The sequence below is a fragment of the Neopelma chrysocephalum genome, unplaced genomic scaffold (genome assembly GCF_003984885.1).
Source record: "Neopelma chrysocephalum unplaced genomic scaffold, ASM398488v2 Primary Assembly neopelma1_87, whole genome shotgun sequence".
In the NCBI taxonomy this organism is placed as follows: domain Eukaryota; kingdom Metazoa; phylum Chordata; class Aves; order Passeriformes; family Pipridae; genus Neopelma; species Neopelma chrysocephalum.
Genome location: NW_020897749.1, coordinates 1,550,948 through 1,570,046, shown reverse-complemented (window position 1 = coordinate 1,570,046; position 19,099 = coordinate 1,550,948).

Here is a 19,099-nt window from a genome sequence, read left to right as displayed (position 1 = left end):
TCACCCTCTCGTACATCAGTGTGTTTGCTTTGGTGCATCACCTTCTTCAGGTTGCATTCACAGCAGCTTTCCCCCTCTCATTCCACATGCACTCCCAAATTACCCATGCTGGCAGCTGTTTGCAATGAGCTAGCATCCCAGTTTTGATGAGCTGCTTTGTGGAATTTTTTTTTCTCAAGCATTACAGACCTCTAATTAGTGGGACTTATAGCCAAAGTTCAATAGCCAAGTCTTTTGAGGCACTAGGAGATTATATCCTTTAATAGCTCTGAAATTAAGGGAAAATATCCTTATTTGCTTCTCATTTCTCAGTTTTATCAATTTCAGGATATAATTTGGTGTCATGGAATGTGTGCATTACATGCTCAAGAGATATACTGGTGCATTGGCATATCACCAGAACACAGAGAAAGCTCTTGTCTGTAAAAGAACAGTGAAATCCAAAAAACTGAGCGAATCAAAATGAATGTGCGTGTGTGTTTGTTTCTATCAGGGAGAACTTCTGTTTCTTTATCCTTGACTATGATCTTGCAATACATCAAATTGTCCCTTCTCTTTTATTTGACTGACAGCAAAGCCAACACTCGTTGAAACTTTTTTTTTTTGTTCCTCACATTTCTTATCCCCTTTTTTTTTTAACTTCATTTTTTCTCTCCTCCTCTCCAGAGATCCATCACAGCAACATGCAGCTCCCAAGTGCAATCTTTGATTTGTTTGGCAGTGTATGTCTAAATCAAAGAGAAGGGACGGAAAGTATCCTGACTGATGTGCAACCTTATAATGATTTTTTTTCCATAATCTCTCACAGAGTGCTGTTCAAAGAAAAGCTAAATAATTACTTTAAAACAGGACCTCAGAGTTTCATGATAGTGTTCTGCATGTCAAAAGCTCATTCTGTTCTTCAATTGCAAGAAATACTCTACCTTGATGATCAGTGAGTCAATTAAAAAAAAAAGAAAGCAACTACTCAAAACCCAAAACAAGAAGGAACCAAAACCTTGAAAGGTACCCTAAAAAAATTTGTGATCCCAGCTACCCCAAATACTCCTTTCTGTGGCTGATTGTAACAGTAAAAGTCAATAAAGATTGCCTTGAGTTATTTTCCCACCAAATTAAGGGTATTGAGTTGTCAATATAGCTCAGGCTTTACAGATCATATCTGATGTATCTGAAATCTGCAGTGTAAGACCATTTTTTTTCCCCTACTGTGGTGTTCAATTGAAGAGCAATTTCAATTGTTTGTTGTCAACATCAAAAACATTCAGAAAACTACACTCACATCTCATTTCAAAGACAGCTTAGCTGGAATTAAACTTTTTTTTTATAGAGTTGCTTATATTTTGTAATTATGGAGGATATTTATTTATCTGTAAGGTTTGCAATTCTGCTTCCAACACATCTATCTCGTAGATACACCACTTTGCTTACCCTATTACAGCTTTAGCTGTGTTTCAGTACACATACACACATGCACATAATATATAAACCAAATGCTTATTAAAACACAGCTTGTTTCATTGCTGTGCATATTTTGACACATTTATAGAAGGATGACCTGTCAGTTCTTGAGTGCAACTCTCCCAGAGTTGAAGCCAGTGTAAAGGAAACATCCCACTGTACTTGCAAGAGCTACACTCCTGTGATAAAATTATAACAGAAGAAAAGGTGTCAACGTGTCAAAGTTGAATTAATTTTTTTTTCTCTCTCAAGTTCTTCACAATTTTTTTAATACATTTGGCTTCGGTCAGGTACCCTGCTGGACACCCTCAAGTGCAATATAAGAACACTTGAGAGCTACAATCTGAGCCATAAATCCCCAAACGTCCATTTCAGCCTGTGAGACCCCCTTGGCACCTAAACTTTTATTTTCTAAGCTGTTTGAGCTCTGCAAATGTATATACCCAGTAGCACAGCCATCATGCCTGAGCTAATGGCAACAATTTCATGCCTTAAGACCATTTTCTACGCTTTGAGAAGTCTGCTCTGCTGGGCAAATTCAGTGTATTGCCTTTGCAATTACAGCAGTGATGGGCACTTCTGTCAAAACTGTAACCAGAGGAGATGATGTCATTCTCTAATTTTTGAACAAGTTAATAATATGTCTCCCATCTGGGAAAGGGAAGACTTCCCTTCTTAAATATCACCTCTATTGCTTTCCTACCAGATAAGCACCCTCATTAATAATTAGAATCACAATTTTCTTAATTTCCTTCTGTTGTTTGGTGACCCTCTGAATTATGGATATTTTTGCAGTATGGTTGCAACTAAGTGTTTCTTTGCCCCAGACTGGTGAACGGCTGTCTGCATAGTACATCACACAGGAAGGTCAAAGCCACGAACTTAAACTACTTCTGACTAAGGCAGATCAAAAATTGTACTTCTAACTCCAGGTAATTTTATCTTGGCATAATTTTGGGGTGGTGATAATATGCTGCCTTCTTGTCCTACTGCCCTAAAATCCAGTCATCCTCCTCAAAAACTCACTTTGTGCCTGCATTTCCCACACAGAATATATAGGTTATAGCCCCGAGTCAATACTTCAAATGCACATTTCTTTTGGGAACGCTTGTGCTGTTTGGGTTGTTATGAATCTGACTATTAGTTGAAAGTCTTGTTGTCTCTGTTCACTTAGGAGAGAATTTTGTACCTAATCTGGATTTATGAACACAAAATTTGGCACTAGGTTGCTCTGGCCTTCTATTTGTACATAGTTACTGTAAATGCAATGGGGAACCCAGATTGCTGAACTGTGGACATGGCCTTCATTTCTGTCAGACTTGCTTGTGCTGTATAAAATAATTATGCAAGCATGAAAAATTTGTCAGAGACAATAATGAAAGACTTTGAACTACCAAAGGAATGATAGCTAATTTTATTCTCTTTTCTATTAGAATATTCATAAATACGCTGGACTACTTTATGGAATCAGTAAAGTAAGTTCTTATTTAATGTCCATATAGCATTCAAAATTACATAATAATGTAATTATCACTTATTATTAATTTTTTTTCATGTTGTGCCTATGTGAGTTAGACTTTGCTGTTATTAGCAATTCAGCTGGTGTGGAAAATGATACAAGCCGGCATAAAAATAGAATCCAGCTTGTTGTAATGCTTTTAATATTCAAAGCATCCCAAAGTACTATATAGAACATGTTGTTAGGTATCATTAAAGACCTCCCATTAACTGGGGAAAGCTGTTTGATGGCTTTGAAGATAATTGAGAAGATGTTTCTTAATGCAAAACTAAAAATAAAATGTATTCTCAAACAAACTTATCCTACAGAGAACAAGCTGGGGAGAGAACTGACATTTGTCCTCTCTTGGTCAATAGATGCTATTAAATTTCTGAAATCGTATTAAACAATATTTTAGGGAACTGACTTAAATTCACAAGGGGAATAAAAGAGAATGAAGGCAGATATTTATTCTGAAATTTCATACTATTGCAACTGTATTTCAGAGTCTGATGACACACTATGCACATGTTATTATTCACCTTCGGTCAGACAGCATGGGTTAAGATAGGAATATTATCCCAGGCATTAGCCATTAATCTGGGTATCTCATTGCTTTACTGAGGTTTAGGTTATACAGATAATAACTCCAGGCCATATTTTGACACCTTTATTCATGGTGAATGGCATCTTATGCAGCATCAAGTCCCACGAAAACCAGAAGGTTATTTCCTGAGAAATGCATTAGTCAATGTAGCGGAATATTGTCCTTTGGCAACATCAGCAGATGAAATTGTACTGTAAAACATTACTGCAGCAGCCAGAGCAGGGTACCATAATGGCTTTGTATACAAATTTGAAACATATTCTGAGATAGTGGCTCCTGATAATGTCATTTCACTCTCTCTTTCATTGTGTGATTCCTTGCCACAGAGCTGTAATGACAATACAACACTAACATTTTATCAACAACTGACAGTCAACTGACTGAACTCACAGATAAGAGTTATCAAAGTTATAACACTGAGACATGTTTGGGACTCAAAGTCAGATAGAAATTTAGTGTGGTGATCTTTAAAACTGCTTTAGTTTGTTGCAGACTATTTTGTGATTCTGTGTCTTTTTCATTGTTGTTATATGGTTTTAATGCCATCTTTCACAAACAAAATCACAGACAATTCTTTTAAAACCTACTTTAAACTCCTTTTGGTAGTGAATTAGACTCTTTTGGAGCCATCTCAGTCTACTTGAGTCTGTGCAATAACCATAATACTGGAAAATATTATTGTAAGGCCTGTAACTGTAATGTTTGCTAATGATGAGTACCCCTCTAATAACCTCAAAGAACTGCATTTCCAAGGAACTGACTTTTGAGGAAATTAAAAAACAAAACAAAACAAAAAACAAACAAACAAAAAAACAGAGAAAAGAAATGGCAAAAATTACCAATGGAAAACCTGCAGTTCAAGAGAAAATAGAACATTTTATTTGATTTAGTCAGATACCCAGTTTTAGCATGATCTTAGCAGCTCACATCAACAGCTAATTCCTGATAATACAATAATGATAATACAATAATGCACACCAGGTACTCTTGTGAACAGATAATCAATGTTGACTTCAAGAATGAGAGTTAGAGGAGAACCTTGGGCCTGACTTTAAGCATCTTTGCCATTTCATGGTGCTACATCTGTGTCTTCAGCAGGATTTCTTAGGGAGAGAAAGGTGCCTGTGCATTTAGAACAACCTAGGATGTCTTATGAGGTACTGAGGGAAATGAAGTAGTGAAAGCATTGCACTGCTGCCTGTGCCTTCCAGAGGCTTGGTTTCAGTGCTACAAACAGCTTGGAGAGAAGCTGATCAGAGTTGATAAGAGCTGCTCTGCTCTCCCAGGTTTTCTACTGCTGTACAGAACGTTATCAAGCCGCCAAGGTTAGTCCCTACGTTGTGATTTTTGTTACTGCAGGACCAAGAGCTTGTGTTGCTTCTAGAAACTGGGAAAACCTTTCTGGGCTCTTTCCAACATTTCTGATACAAGGGGTAAGGCCTCCTTCCTCAGGGTGTTGAACCCTGGTAAGATGTGTGGGCTCCTGGTGAGAGTTCCCTGGACAGAAGTTCACAGCCCAGAAAGTGAGACATATTAACCGGGCCCCAGCTCCTTTTCAGGAGCTCCCAGTCACTCTGTCTGGAGTAAAGAGGGGCTCGTGCTTTGAGGATTTTATCAAGCATGCTGAGGACAGTCAGCAGGCACTGAAACACAGCAGAGGACATCTCCCTTCCACTCGGACAAGAAAGGCTGGGTTTTTTTCCTAAGATGTTTTAGGACCATTACTTTTTCCATGCCGAGAACTTCTGCATCACTTAGTTTATCAGTCAAGGAAAAAATTGTTCTGGCCATAAAATGTGATCTCATGCACACTTTCCTGCGTCAGACAGTTCACCCAGTAGATCCTTTCATGACTCACCTCTCTGGTTTCTTCATTCTCATTACCTGTGAAGGGGATTTTAAGGGAAACTATTGGATAATCCTCAATATGTTTATGTGCTTCTTTGCTGTGTAGAGTGTCATTTTGTTTGCATCCTCCACTGTCTTCCACTGTAACTCAACAACTGCTGCCTCCTCTGAAGGTATTTTGTGTTTTCTATCTCTATTGCTGCCTTGTCTCCCCTTAAAAACTGTTCATTCAGCATATGAAACTGAGATTTTTCAGAAATTAAAGTGTGTCTGGTTATGAAACTTTTTTATGGGAATAACACAGAAGTGTCCATTACATGAAGGTGACTGTCTCTTGCCCCACTCTATACCATCTGCTGTTACTGCCACTTTGCCAAATGTTTTCTGCAGAGCAAATAAAAGCTAGAGTTTTCATCCCAATGCTAAGAAAACCTTATCCTGCCCCTAGAAACAGCTAATTTGTAAAAAAAATCCCCTCCATCTCATCCCACAGACCCCAATACACAACAGAAATTAGTCCAAAGGAGACACAAGCAGCTTGGAAAATGTGACATTAAGTGACAGTATGATGACAACATCCTAAAATGAGAAGTGTTGTGCAGCTTTAAGATTGGCTCAGACTAAAGGCAGGACTTGTAATTAGAATCTAGACAGTGAAAACAGCACAGCTACTGACACCAGGGCTAAAATCAGTATATTGTAAGAAGTTCCTACCAACTTCCAGAAGGAACATTTGCACAGATCCAGCTGTGGATTTCAGCCTGAATTTGCAGGAAGTCGTGTCTGATTTTGTGCTGGCATCATTATCAGTTAGAACTGCCATAATTTCTGCCATTGTATATGCCATGCTATGAGGAGAATAGATATCAGCAGCATGTTAGGATGGTAAAAAAGATGAAAAGTTTTAAGTATAATTAGTTTACAATATAATCAAATTACACTATTGGGCATTATAATACTTCATGACGTGCACAGTGTCACGGACGGAAATTTTAATTTTTACTACTGATAAAATTATTACTTTATTACTTCCTTGAAGTTTTCATTCTTCTTCTGGGAGAGCTCCAGGGAAACAAATGTGAAGTAAAAGGAGTTGAAATGTGCAGTATGGGTGATGAATCTGCCGAGTTGATCGCGCTGTTCTGGGTTTAGTGGTTGTAGACAATTCTCTTTGATTTATTAAAAGTTAAAAACATACATTAAAATAATTGAGACCCCGGTAAGTACAAAGAACAAAAGATAGGACTTCCTTTGGTAGACAGAGATGTGCAAATATAATATTAACACTTAGTATAGGTAATGTAATACATTGTCCACTAAACAAATCTGAATGCATTGGGAATCTAAGCCTTTTCAGGCACTGATGTTGATGCCAAATCCTTTCATGTTCTGCACACAATATGAGTAATAAGAGAGAAAAGCAAATTGAACACTTGATTTCTGTTGTAGCTTAGTAATTAAATTCTGGGACTTAAAAAACATTGTCCCCCCACTAAAGTCCTTATAAATAAATAAGTGGCCTGTAGGTGCAGTTTTAATAAAATTGACTTAGATACATTCCAGCCTACTACCACATACCTGCGCTTTTAAAATTTAAGACAATATTTCCAGTTAATCCTTTTTAACACAGTTGAAATTCCTAAAATATTTGCTCTGAGATTCTGCATTAGAGTTTAATAGTTGAACTTGTGTCTAGCAATCAAAGAATCACTGCATCATATTGATTGCTACTGCCAAGTACCTCTCGGTCCTTAGGACTCCGAGCAATTTTCCTGAGGGATTGGAGCTAACTAGGGCCAGTACCAACTCACCTCTGTCTCATTCTCTGACTGTTTGTAAAAGAAAGTTCTTTTCCAACAACTTGAAATCTTTGATTTCCAGGCTACTCCTCACAGCATGCAATAATTTAGGGGTTAATCTCCCTTATCTATTGCCTCTCTTTAAGATGGTCACCAAATTCAGCTCACGGATTTCAGTCTGACTTCTCTCACTGCAAAGCTGTTGCACAATCTTAAGCCTATTTTGCACCCTTCATTCTTCCAACAGATCTACAACAATTTGATTTTTGGACTTTTCAATAGGACCATCTCCTTCCTAAGTCCCATATGCTGTCATTTTGTACATACCTGTGATGTTGATCTAAGAATAGGAGAAGTGCCTGCTCTAATCAGAGCAGAAGAAAAGCTTATGCATTTCAAAATCTGATCACTCCTGTGCTATGATAGTTTCCCTAATAAAAAACATCCCCTCTCCCCTAAGATCCTGCAATGTTGAATGCACCTGTATTCTGGGCAAAATAACATTCTATAGCAGGACTTTCTCCTCTGATCATTGATGTGAGATAGAGCAGACAGAGTGGCTAACAATGAGAAATTCTATTCTGTACAGTGCAGAGGCCCTTTTAATCTTATGGGGTGCAGGGATCAACCTTAAGGTGCCATGTTGAAAACAATAATAATACTTCAGTAAACAGAAGAAACAAACATATTTACAAAATCTTGGCACCATTGAAGTCAGTATCAAAACTTCTGTTAACTTCAGAGAAACCACTGTTTATATTCTCTTTTCAAATAATATAGATTGTAGAAAAACAGGGCCTGAAAAATTGTTCCACCTGCCAGACACAAAAAGCCAGCTGCCGGAATATCCTCCAGTCCCCTTTAAGGGCAGTTGCTTGGATCTATTGGCTCCTTCCATCAGCCTTCCAGTTTGAAAGCAGTGCCTAAGACCGCAGGTGACATTACAATAAATGCTATGTTTTCCTTCTTCTAAAACCATCTGCTTTTGTACTGTCTGCCTGCACAACTAGAACCAACCTAGAGAATAGTAAAGCAAATGCTTCGAAGTTACCCACCAGTCTCCAGTGATGAGGTGAAATAGGGATTAATTCCTTTCATATATGTCACCATCCCTGCACTTTGTACTGGGAAGGAAATTTCTCCTTACAGTTTATCAGGCATGTTTTGAAGCTTTTCCCCTCCCATTTTCCTTGGTGAATGTGAGGAGGCTGGCCATTAAAGTTTTAGATGAATGCACTGCATGTCATTGAGCTTACAGCTATGTAGCAGATGTGATGAACGTTGCCTGCTTTCCCTTTCACTATCTTGGCTCATGTGCACAGTTTAAAAAACCTTTAAGCTTGCAAAAACTGTCCCGTGAGCTCCAGTCTCCTGAGAACAAGGATGAGGCACTCGGAGTCAGTGAGGGGGCAACGTCGTGCTACTCCCTCTGAGTGACAGCGCTGCTGTGCCTCCCAGCTTTTCTGTCTCCTCCCCAAGGGATGCACCTTTTCAGAGGGCTCCTGGCAGTGCTGGGGGCTGCTCTCTGGCTGAGCTGGTGGGGTCACTGTAGACAAAGCCAGGGTTGCAGCCACAGCAGCCAAGGAGCACACCCTGCACAAGTGCTTCTTCTGCTGTGTCAAAGCTGGGAAGAGTGGGATGGAGAAGAAGACAAGATCTGGGGTGCGTTCTCTCTAATGCTTTTAGGTTTTGGTCTCTGACAATTAATCTTCCATTTCTCAAAGGCAGAGAGTGAAAGGGTTCACAGAAACATTATTTCTTGCTGTCCTTTGAGGAAAGGTCTCATAGCCCATAGGGTAAAGATGTTTGCAAGTAGCACAGGATCACCCCAACTGAATCCCTGTTCTTTAGCAGCACTGTAATTACTAATTCTGTAGGAGTTTTGTTTGGTCGGTTTGTTTATTTTCTTTTTCTTAACGTCTGGTTATTTGTAAATATCATATATGTGTTTGATCTCTTCCCCTTTTAAATAAATAGCAGTGACACTGGGGAAGTCAAAAGGGGAAACAGACAAAGTTTGTTAGTGCTAAAGTCTTTTTTCTTTTTGTCATCCTGTCAGCTTTACTACATGACAGAGTGTAAGGTTTAGATGAAACAGCAGGACTGATCCTACATCAAAATAAGGAATGAACTCTTCTGCTTAAAACCATGCTTATGTTAATGCAACCATTGAATGGTAAGTGGATCTTTGAAGCTGAATGCTTAAAAATAACATTTCAACCATCTCAAAATACACACACACACATGAGTATTTCTGAGAATTTGACACTTGTTATTCATACTGCATTGTATGACCAACCAAGCGCTCCAAGCACAAACATCCAAAACAGCAAATCCATACAAAAACATGCAAAACAGTGCAGAGGGGACGTGGGAGTTCTCTTATCTGCAGACATCTCTAATAGTTTAAAATCAAACAAACAAACAAAAATACATCTCCTACCTGCTCTTGAGAAGGAAAAAGAAGTATAGACAAAGCAGTGAAAATTCATTACAAGTATCTGAGTGAAACTGTGCAAGAACTTTTTGGCTCTGGATGCTGATTACTCAGTGCTTTGACTTCCATTAGAAGCTTCTTGTTGCATTTGACCTGTTTATGTATCTATTGCAATATGTTTTCATACCAAACTTCTTTTTTTGGTTGGATATTTCAGTACTTTTTAAAGTGTATAGCATGGCAGTGAAGCAATAGATGTGGTGGCTTATAATAAGCTTTACAATGAGGCAAATACGTGTTTTGACCAAAAGAATGGATGAGCTGAAAAGAAGCCATTGTTCCCATAATTTCTAGTATAGGATTTAATGCCTTTGTATCAGTTCTTAATCTCTGACCAAAGAGACAAAGAGGAATTAGGTGATCAACTGTGGGTTTAATACGAGAGAAAACAGCCTGTTTTATCTGTAGCAACTGTGCAAGGCTTATTACCATTATCCCAAACGACAACAGTGGTGTCACTATTGCCATATCTATTGTGTGATTCTTCAGTCACATGCTGCCACTGCCACAGTGCTGTGTGAAAGTGGGAATTGAATTGATTTGGGACTGTACAGGCAGGAGACAGGCAGCAGATGGAGAAGACAGCAGAAGAGTAGAAAAGCCATGTCACGTCTCAGGCAAAAATGCCCGGGATGAGATAAAGCCGTGCATACAAACAGGCAAAACACCCACCAAAAAAAGAGAGACTCGAAAGAAAAGAGTCAGGTGAGAGTTGGATGAACTGAAAGGACCAATAAAATTGTAAGACATTTTGCCATTGTTAAAATTTCCATTCTCATCTCTGCTTTTTCCCTGTTGCACTAGACTGGTTACTGACTGACAATGTGATTAGGCTTTTGGTCTTTTGATTTCACAGCAGAAAATGCAAAGTTATTTCAGTGCTTCTTATTTCCCACCTCTCTCACTTCATATCTTTACAAATTTAGGATTGGTTTTTTTTCCTTCCGTTCTTTATCGTACCTTTCTCCACGAACGACATTTTGCATACTGAAATTCAGTACCCCACTGATGTGCAACCTGCACTAATGTACAAATAAGTGATCTTGTACTCTGTTTTTGGTAGTAAGACATCTGTCTTATGATGATCTTAGTCTACTGCCAGCGCAACCATCCATGTTTGTCAAGATATCTCTGTTGTAACAATAAGAAGAAATAATAACTGAAATCAGATTCAAAATGAGGGCACGTCAGATACAACTGAGTCTTTTAAATGCCTTACAAGTTTCATCCATCTCTACTGTGTTGCAAGAGATTTTTTTCTGCGAGTGTATGATTCTGTATATCAAATCTATATCAGCTTGAAGTTAGAAAAAGAAATAAAGAAGGAAGAAATTAATTATCATGACAATTCATCTCTTTTTCCGAAATATTATTTTTATATCCAACTCCCAGCAATTTGTCACCGTGCCACATTCTACTTTCATGTCTTTATAGGATTATTACTTAGACAATTTTCATTGAAATTTTTGATACAGCGTAAAGACAAGACAAGTAAAGCCCTAGGGACAAAGCATTTGATTTATGTATTCTCTTGTGTGTTATAGTAAACAAACAAAAAAGTAAATACATTTCCCCACCAGATGTGTAAAAGTAAACACACTGGAAGAAGTTTCGAAGGAGAACAGCATTAATGGCAATTTAAATATAACCAAGCAATCAAAGCAATCTCTGGTGCAGTATTACTTTAACAAGAGTAGTGAAGAACTTGCTTCAAGGAAAAAAAACCCAACTTCTTGTCACAGTGAAATAATGACGGGGCCTGCAGAGCATGCTAAAAAGAGCAAACTAAACATGGTAATTAGACTTTTGCTTGTCAGTGCAGCCTCTGAAGACTTAAGCATGTTGAGCTAAAATATCGAAATAGAAGAGAAATTGCCTGCAAGAGCTATGATGGCTGAATGTTACTGAAATATGTTTTATATTTAATTTTTTGGTGTTTTGTTTTTTTTTTTAATTCTTGTTACTTCAATCCAAACAGTTTATTCCTTTCCCTCTACTGCCATTGCCAGTATCTTGGGACAATCTGGCTCTCAAAGAGTGGCAAACACAGGCACAGTTCCCTCTACTTGGTTCAGCCATGGGGAAATGATTCAAACTGAGTTTCACAGTAGCAAACAGCTCATTGCATAGTAATGTTATGTAAAATGTGACCCCCACACCCTTAAACAACAGGACTGTATTTTACTACCGTAAGGCTTGAATCTTTGTATCCAGCTGGAATTATTTCCTGTAGCATGGTCAGAGAGATTACACCAAGTTTCTCAGTTACGTTCCCAATTTATCGACAAATCAAGGAGCAACTGTAATTTGCACCAACATATCTAAACTGGATCTTGAAAGCTCTTTTATTCTGAGAGTCACTTCCCACTTTTTGGTCATGGTGATTATCAGGCTCCACGGGGACAGAAAGTGAATCCTACAGTGTTTAGTGCCAGCTTTGATCTATGCCCTGGGCAACACACACAGGTGCACTGCGTATAGAGCCCCTCGGCTGCTTGGAGTAGATTCTGGTAGAAGTAATTTGTGCCACGAATTACAAGAATGCTGGAATTGTCTCCTCAGTTTGCCAGCTTCCTTGCTGCCAAGAGAGTTTGTATGTCAAAGTCTGACTCTGCACTCTGGCGCATCACCGAGAGGCCTCAGAGTTATCCCACAATGACCCCCACAGTGCTGACACCTTTGGCCCGAGTGATACGGCCACAGAGGGGTCCTGATGCTCCTACTGTAGATTTGCAGAGAATTAGGTGATCAGGTAAGTTTTAAGTAGGTTTCATCCTCTGCTGTCCTCTAATATTCTTGCTCCCTTGGATCTGTTAATAATGGAGCTTTCGTCCAGTTGAGGCAGCCTTTCTCTCGGTATTTATCTGGGGTGTACCACAGCATCAGCAGCTTTTTTACCATTCCACCATTAGCAACTATTGCAGCTGCCTCCATTGGAAATCCTTCTGCAAATGCAGCCCTGCAGCCTCATCTAGTCCTTCCTGTCAAGACTGCTCAGGTCTCTCAGCCATCCTTCTTTCTTTGGATAGCAAAAATTGAGTGGAATTAAAACTATACAGGAAGAAATTGGCCCTTCTTTCCATTTCATGAGGTCTTTTTATTCCTTCATACATATGCCTCTCTTCTGACTCTTCACCCCACCACTTCACTTCCTTTTTTTCTATTCCCTTCTATAATTGTAGTGCCCCATGGTGCTGTTCTTCCTCCATATATTTTTGTTACACACACGTGTGTCACTTCATCTGATTCCCTTAGCTCACATCAGTCTATGAAAACAGTTCCTTTCCAGCTCTCAGGCAGCAGAAGTTTCTGCCAGAGAGATCTGAAGAACTTCCCCCCTTGACTTTAAATTGGTTTTACACATCTCATTTTCTGTGGAGAACTTGGAGAAGCAGATGAAAATAAGAGGCACTAATATTAAGAGACCTTACTGCTATGAAGCTGGTCATTGAAATCCTGAGATTAGTTCTCAGACTACAGATTGCAAGTCAGTAATATGCTGTTTAGAAAATGAAAGTAAAGTATGAATAAATGTAGTGACCCATTAAAGCATAGTTAAGTATAAATTAAAGGCCACAATTATTGCAGAGTGAATTGTTTTTCTATCTCATCACATCAGTCACACTCAAGAAGTTCATGAATTCTGCAGCAGTCTTCTCATTTAAAATAGAGGGAATATCTCCTTTATGCTGAGACACCATTTTTAAGGAGAGAGCTTACATGGGAGCTGCTCTATGTCTATTATGAAAAAAGAAAACCAAAACAAATCATGAATTTTAAAAGAATGACTTTTGGAATGAACCGAATCTGAAAAATTAAATAGAAAGGGTTTATACAAGATCAAGATATGTGGTCATACCTCCACTTAATTTTCTTGGGCATAACAGAAATGCACTAGTCAGGTCGGTTTCTACAAACTTTTAGCTGCAGCTTCTGATTTGTTCCACCCTGATATAATCAATCTGAATTCATGGCATCACCCTGTGCTGCCACAGGGATGACTCGTGGGAAGCAGAGCAAAATCCAACAGATCCTGCCCTGGTGCTGATGGGTGTGACATAATGTCTTTACTACAAGGTCAGTTAGTTAAGAGTAGATTGCCTTTGACCTTCTTCTTGCTTGTAAATTTAATTGCTTTGTTTATTAGCTAATATCCTGGAAAAAAAAATCGAATATAACCAGCTAATTTATATTTATTTATTCTGTATTTGAATGTTTTACCTGTCAAGAAAATTGTTGCCTGAAATTGTGATTGCTGCCCAAACATGAATATTTGCAGTGCTGATATTCCAGACTAGTTTACTGTACTATTGCATTTTCAGTTGATGGTCTCTGCATGTCTTTATTCAAGAGCACACTAAACGTTGTTGTTTAGTATACTGCCTTTGTATTTGGACTCAAGTCCACTGCCCTGTGATGGGATGTGTCCCTGAAAACCTCCCTTGTAAGCATCCTGCTCACAAAGCAGAGATGGAGAAGCATTACAATTCAAATTGTGGGATTCATATGGATTCAGTTGCACTAGTGTGAAACTGTGGTTATGCACAAAAGTTAGGTACTTTTTCTGCCTGGTATTTTGATGGGCAGGAGGGTAAGGGAACCACTGAGGCTGTGATTTATAAACAGATTTAATCTTTGGGGAGTATTTATTTTACTCCCTTTAAATTATAAAAAAAAAAAAGAGTGTAGTGTGTACTTCTCCCCAGCTTATTTAGTCTCTTGCAGTGAAACCAAGCACTAAGGTGGGTTCGATCTGAAAATTGAACAATGAGATAATTTAAATGCAACAGGAGATGGTCCAGAACTGTGCATTGGTTCTGTTTATAAAATTTTTCTGTTGTTGTCTTGCTCACTTTGCTGAATAGCCTTGTATCTATGTTACTGACTTGACAATCACCAAGACTAAGTTCCCAGAAGCCTTTTCCAGTCATTTTTGCAAGTCTGGCTAAATGAAAATGTTGGTCACTGTAGTGACACTCTCAGGAAAAAAAAAAAAAAGAAAAATCACTCTTGAGACACCCCAGTAGAGAGGAACTTTGTTAATTAGCAGTGGGAAATGGGAGTAGGAACAATTTTCTTTTCACAGAGAAGGCATTAAGTTTTTGTTTTTTACTTGGATATTAAAGCAATAAAGCCTTGATATGTTAATTTGTTGGATCTGAATGTGCTTAGGCTCTGTGATGAAGTTGTTTTGACATTGGATGATGGGGATGTTTTGATAGTGCATTTCTGAGGTTGTACTGTTTTGACACAAAAGGCTTTGACAAGATATTTGTAAGGTCACTGTGACCTACCACTGCTGTTATGTGGAAGTGATGGAAATGTAAATGTACAGACATCTAATCAATGGAATAAAGTACTGTGGAACACATGTAAATTAAGATGCAAATTAGCTAGTTTGGGTTATAAATGAGCAGGTTTGAAAAATGCTTCATGGGAACTTGGCCATCTTGGTTTTCCAGTCCTGGGGGAGAGGAGTATTTATCTTTGAAAACATTATGAGGCCTTACAATGGTCTTCCAGTACTTAACAGGGGCCTCCAGGAAAGATGGGGAGGGATGTTTTATCAGGTAGTCTGTTGGTAGGAAAAGGGATAACAGTTTGAAACTGAGTGTAGATTTAGATTAGAAATTAGAAAGTAATTCTTTACTGTTAGGGTGGTGAAGCACTGGAGCAGGTTGCCCAGAGAAGGTGAGGATATGTTCCTTGGAAGCGTTCAAGGCAGGTTGGATGGGGCTTTGAGCAACCTGGTCTAGTGGGAGGTGTCCCTGCCCATGGCAGTGGGTTTGGAACTAGATGATTTTTAAGGTCCCTTCCAACCCAAACCTTTCTGTGACTGTATGATTGTATGAAAGGAGTGTTATGGCCTCTTTCTGCTTATTAAGATAGGAAAAACTGTATCTTTAGATCCCCATTTAAGAAAACTTGTGACTGTAATAACCTTACAAATTTGAATTTAGCAAAAGGAACCACCTTTAGTGGGCCTTGTGTAATCTCAGCCTCATTTCTGGTCAACCCCCCAATGGAAAAGCTGCTGGTTTAGTGGCTGATGTAGAATCCACATCACAAAATTCATTTCCCCTTCTTAAAGCAAAGAGGCTGCTGTCATTCCTGCTCCTGAGATAACACCAGGATAAAGCAGGCAGACTCAGCAGTGCAAACTGCTGGGCTGGAAAAACTGCAGGAGGCAGTGAGGCAACACCCAGGGAAGGGATGTTGCTCCAGGTTGTGGGATGCTTGTGGCTGTCTTTTTTTTTTTCTTTTTTTACTATATTGTGCCAGACCAGACAACTATTGAAGAATTCACAGGGGGCTGCTACACAAATAGAGCAACCTCTTGTATTGGTGTGTTATGCAATTTAATGCCCTGACAGGAGATGGATCAATATCCTAGAGGGAGAGGTAAGGAGTCCGAGGAGATTAGTCACAGAAGGTGAAGAGAGGGAAGAGGCAAGAAGAGGAACAAAGAAAGGTTCCTCCTCTCTTTCAAAATTAATATTAATATTATTTTTATTTTTCTTTCAGATTTGGTCTGTGTGCCTGTATATATTTGGGGTTTGCTCTTTATTGTTATTATTATTATTACTACTACTACTATTATTATGACTATTACCATCACTATTACTATTTATTTGTTTGTTTATTATTAAAATATTTATTTATTTGTTGTAATTATGTGTCTGGTTTATTGCTCTAAAAGCTACCAGAGCTTGATGTCAATGAGTTGCTGCCTGAAGAGCTTGTTCTGGCCTCTATTTCCAATCCTGTACAACCTCAGTTTAAACAGTATGGCAGTTGGCTAAGAAGAGCATGTAGGAGGAAAACAATTCCTATAACATGATGCAGTAGATTTTACTTCAGCATGGCCTTGAGACAAGCCATGGAATGTGTGTGGTAACTCCTCTTTCTCTGTACCAATTCTTGCAGATATAAATTTGTCCTTTCCCAAAACAACTTTAGAAAGTGTACAATGAGCCACCATTATTCTTTAGAAGGTAAGAGCAAGTATTAAACAGATTGCAAACAAGGCAGCCTGACAGAGAAGCCTAAGATATTCCATTAAGTAAATGCATCATTCCTTACTCCCTTCTGTACCCTTTCACCCACCTTATCACTTCCATCAATCTTCAATCACTCTAATCATCTCTTTCCAGCTTCTGCAACTTGCAAAGAGCATGAAAAGCTCTGCACTGGCTTTGTGGTTTCATTTTTCTTCTCTTTGCTCCCAGCAACACAAATAAGTGATTTCACAACCGTTGGGAAGGGAGAGCAGAGGGAAAAAAGATTTAACCTACCTCATCTAATCAGAAGCTCCTAACAGATGGAGGGAAACTGCTCCCTGTGCCCAACAGGGAACTGAGCCAGGGTTCTTCCCTCATCACCAACTGCTGCCAGCTAAACATCTGAATTTCCTCTCTTCTGGAAGCTTACAAGAGCTCTAATCCAAGAAACGGCACCTCCTCTTCCCTCCCTCCTGCCATCTCCTTCTCCCACAGCACATGGCAGAACACCCTTCCAGACAGATGAGTTTCAACATTGTGACAATGTCTGAGTCACCACTTTCCACCCACTGTCAAACCCACTGTAAGAAAAAAAAAGAAAAAAAAATAGAAAAAAGAAGAAACCCAGCAAAAAGTGGTAATACTTTCCCTTTCTATCATGTCCTCCCAAGTTTTTTTTATCAAAAAGGTTCAGAGCACAGCTGTGGACCATAGCTTCTGAAATATCATGAAGAAGCACACTTCATATCAGAAGGGTAAAGAGCAGAAATAAGGATAAACACAGCTACAAATAGCCAAGGTCAAGGAACTTATCTGTGATTTACGAGACCTAAAATTCAGGTATCTTTCTGGCAAAAGGTAGCATCTATTAACCATCCATTTGCATCTTTGTGGGCTTGCCTTTCCTTTTTGGAACCGAAATTTCATCCTGCACCTGACTAACCTCCAAACTGGAGCTGATGCCTTGGTCCCTGTCAGAGCACTAACTTCAGTTGCCAAAATTAAATCGCCCATTACACCAATTACTCATTTCTGCAATTTGCCATGTCTGGGCTGAGTAGCAGGTATACATGGAAGCATATTTCAAAGTCCAGCTCCTGCCCGCTCATCCAGATGGGAAACACAGCCAGTATTCCTTGGCTCCCATCCTACAAAGTAGTGCTGTGTAGAGGATGGGGCTGTCAGATCACCCAGATATGGGGCTATGAGTAGTCAGACCCAAGGGCTGGAAAGTCTGTAGTGCTCCCCAGGTTTAGACACAGCTTTACAAGTCCTAGTATTGAAAATCTCATAGTGAGTCAGTATCTTCAGTATTCAGTTCCAGTGAGTTGTTGGCTTATGTGGAACCTTAAACATAAAAAAACAGCTTTACCTAGTAGTGACCAGGTATGATCCCTGGGCATTTATTGCAAAAGATATGCCCAGTGCAATCCACCTGCTAAAGTTTAGCAGAATGATCCTTGATAAAAATTCAGGTACAATTCTCTTCATTAGACAGCATTCTGTATGTCATCTTCCTTAAAAGAAGGAGAACACCCTAAAATACAAGCATGTAAGTGGTCAGATGGGCACTAAAGACTCCCTGAGGAAGGGACCAGAAATAATGTGGGTTTTTTTCAGGGAAGTTCATCCAGTTTTAGTTTTGCAATTGTTTAAGTGCAATAATATTTTGATAGTCAACATGATGGCCCTGCTCAAACACTGTACCACGGACTCCTCCTGGATTCTCCCACGTTCAGTTTTGAGATTCAAACACAAAATTCTTCTAAGTTTACATTTAGTGTTTTGTTCAGAGACCTACTGTGCATGCATTCACACACATGTGCCTCCACACCTCTCACATACACTGAAATGGAATCTAACAGTAAAAGCCAAACAAGTAAATTCTCCTAAAGTTTTAGAAGGGACAAGAACAATACTGTAATTTGTTGCTTAATACTTACTATTATTATTTGATATAAATTATTTTATGGCTTGTATTCCAACATTCACTGGCTAATAATTCCTTCATTTCTCTATATAGCCAGTGTATTTGTCATATGCATCACAGTGAACAAGATATGACTTTTGTTTCATAAGGACTTCCATGTGTCCAGTAGCACAAATATCTGGGTCGCTGTTACAATTGCACTTTGACAACTTCTGCAGAAAAATAGGTTCAGTTTTTGTAGCTGATTTATTTCTTCTGCAGAAAACACCTTGGCAACAAATCCGTTCTGTAAGTGTAATAAGATGTGACTTTCAAAAGTAGTAAATAGGCACAAATTGAAATGTAAAAAAAAATTATTTTTAAACAAAATAAAAGTAATAATAAAAAAACTTTTTGGTTGTTTTTTTTCCTTTTTCATTGTGAGAGTGATTAAACACTGTCACAGGTTACCCAGAGAGTCT